The sequence below is a fragment of the Anopheles arabiensis genome, chromosome 3 (genome assembly GCF_016920715.1).
Source record: "Anopheles arabiensis isolate DONGOLA chromosome 3, AaraD3, whole genome shotgun sequence".
NCBI lineage: Eukaryota > Metazoa > Arthropoda > Insecta > Diptera > Culicidae > Anopheles > Anopheles arabiensis.
The window spans coordinates 66,216,722-66,220,166 of NC_053518.1; positions in this window are offsets into that span (position 1 = coordinate 66,216,722).

A 3,445-nucleotide genomic window follows, 5' to 3' on the forward strand; every position below is an offset into this window, starting at 1 on the left:
ATTATTATTATTATTATTATTATTATTATTATTATTTTTTTTTTTTTTATTTTATTATTATTATTATTATTATACTTTACATGGTATACACTTCGTAAGTTATTTAGCAAATATTGCCTCCATAAATCATTACTAAACCATTCTTAGAACTAAAATAACCCCGAAACTTCAACAAAGCTTTCACAGACAACTTTGAATTGAACGTTAGAAAAGAATGAAATAAATGAAAAATAAATAGCCACTTCTAACATACAGTCCCCGTCGAAAAAGCTGTCTTAAACAATTCCTTAGATAGAAATAATTAGATTTAATTAAAATTATATAGTATATCCTTACCATAGCGCTATGGTGAAATTCCACAAACCAGTTTTAATTGTTTTGCACTATAATTAACCTATTTATAGTAATTGTAATAATTATAATAATTGTACTTATTTAATCATGTTGAAGAATTTCGTAAATAATAAAAAAAAAATATGTAAAAAAGCGATTTCAAGCAAATTTTTCAAACTTGAAACGAACATCACAAATCAATCAGAAACTCAAATTTCAATCTAAACCGAAAGTATTCAGCATGGTGAGCAAGAACACGAGCATCTGTTTATTTTGTAACACTTACTTAACCCCCGATTAACGAAGCTTCCAGGAAACAGCTTCGTTTACTGTTGCTTTTTGCCTCTTAAAAACTAACACACAAACATTCCAACCCGACCGATATTTTATTGACTTTCCGGTTACGAAATTCGCCACGAAGCGTGCGGTTGTGCGGTGTGTTTGCGGCTGAGTCTGCAGCTTACATCCCAGTTGCATATACAGATCCCTTCCAAATCCAACCCGGGGTTTCGAACGACTTTGGCGATTTTATTTGTTCGCTGACCTTACCGTAGCTTCCCACACGGCCTCCCACAAAATCGCTCATCCCCGAAAATCCGTAATAAAAGTGCGAGCAAACGAGACGCCGCCGGCTGGCTAACCACGGGTCCACGGGTGTCCGCCGGGGCGCTACGCTTGTTCTAATACACAAACACACCCAGCCGAAGGGGGTGAGATTTCTAGAGGGATGCTTTCATGGCTTGCTGAGTGGCAGCTCGGTAGTGAACGCGTGCTTCATGCTAAACGTCCGCGGGCTGAGGCGAGGATTGTAGCTAATCAGCTTTGAGTGACTGTAATTTGGACAGTATGAATAGCGCCTACCTATTAAACGGTGTGCCTCTCTCGTCAATGGGGTTGACATGATTGCTTCACAAGGGGGAGATGCTGATTTGCTTGCAGCGGAAGAAAATCCGTAAAAGGAAATCCACGAAGGTTGACGGGTGTGATGAGTTAGGGCTGAGAGTTGAACTAGAGCGGATTTCGTCAGACAAGGAAGATGTCAAATTGTGTTTTATGAAATCATGCTACAATTGTAATTGGCATTTTACAACTTGAAGCTATTTGAAACATTGTAGTGTAAAGTAAATTAATTAAAAGAGGCAGATAACAACTGTAAAAAATGCAATAATTTATTTGTGTATTTGGTGAAATGTGTGAGAATCGTACTTCTACATCATTTGCTTTAAATTGATAAACTTTTAGCATATTATAGTATCGTATAGGAGACATATAGAGAAAGGAAGTGAACAAAAAAGCAAGAACATATTCCAGAAATTTATGCAGCGTGCCAAAATATGTTATACATAAAAAGAAGTATGTATGTATGTAGTAAAAGAAGTAAACGGTATCATTACCACATGAAATAAGAACGACTAAAATATAAGCAAAAATGTTCAACAAACAATTTGAAATTTGTGAGATAGTCTCGTTCCCTTTTAATGTGATGAGCCATTAAAGTTTACCAAATTTTATTCAAGTGTATTTAATGAATGAAGAAATTAATAAATGCAGCAAATGCAAAACCTTACAACATGAAATAATTATAAATATTAATAAAAATACATCATTTGAACTGCGTTTTTACCTTAATAATAATTAAATGTACCAATACTCCTGAATATAAAAAAAAAGATTTACACTAAAAAATGCATTCAAATATTAAACTGGAATGAAGCGTAAAAAAAATCTTATAAATCGTGCATAAAAGAAAGACGAACGAACATTTTATCATACTAGGACTGTAAAAAGCTTGTGCACATTTAGCATAGGTGTCGTCAATAATTTATTTTACTGTGGTGGACGAAACAAAAACAGTGATTTTAAAGGATTATCTTTAGGCTTTCTTTTCCACTACCAATAATTTCGCTACGGTGGGTGTAACATTGTAATTATAAGCTACAAACATGGAATCTTTTGCAACAAAAAGTGTTTTCTTGCAGGGAGTTCTGCTAGAAAATATATCCATATTGAAAATATAGAGAACCGTTCCGAAGGGGCCTATTTGACCAAGCCGCACACTTCAAGTATATTGGCGCTTAAAAGCAAGTAAAATCACCTTAAAGGTGGAGTACTGGGTCTAATATTGGGAAATTGGTGATCAAGCGACGAACCCCGTTACTTCATTTTTTTATTTTCACGCTCCTACGGCATCCTTAAAAAAGTACTAAAAAACACTGGAAATGTAAGTTTTATCTCACCACTGTGTAACCTAGACATGATGCTTCGGATTATTGTCTGTTCTAATCAATTAAACATGATCTGGCTTTATTTATACTTCATAGAATTGCATGGATTGATCAAAAACAAAACGCACAAAAAATACATAAATTGATTAATTTTAGAATAAGAATATAATACAACGGATTACGTTTCAAGAAATGTCAAATATGTGAAGAAATATAAAATAAGATGGTTATACTTACAATTTTCTTTCAACCAATTGATTAATGAATAATATTTTTTGTTGTTCTGTTCTGTATTATAACTGTTCTTGAACAAAAATGAAGCTCTAATCACTACTAACTAGATAGCTGCACAAAAAACTGTTATTCAATTGTCAGCTATCCTTGTCAATTTCATGCGCATGGTTAAGTCGCCCATCGGTTAATCCGCTCCTGGATAATCCTGGACGTTCTACTGTTACTTGTGTTTGTACTTGACCAAATTAACACCCCAAATTAAATAACAGCACAAGATAATCATCACCAATTTGCAAACGCTTGTTCAACATGATCCAACACGAAGTGCAACACTCACGATCACTCAAGCATAGTCAACCGCATCAACAATTGAAAGCTCGGGCAAAGCTTGACCTTCCTTCTTCTGCAAACCGATCGTGAGTGACTGGCGCAGGAACGAACAGCGTTCTTGCAACAGCAAAACGCTTCCGATCGCCGAACCGACCAAAGAAGAAACGCTTCAAACCCACCCCGATCGGGTGCGTGAGTGCTTCAAAGCCAGCTGAGTGGTGCGTTACATTTACAGCGCGAACGCATGTGGGAGCCGCACAGGTTTAGCCCGCGGTTTAAAATGGAAACGTTGCCCCGGTGCCCGCCAGTAACGGTGTAACGGT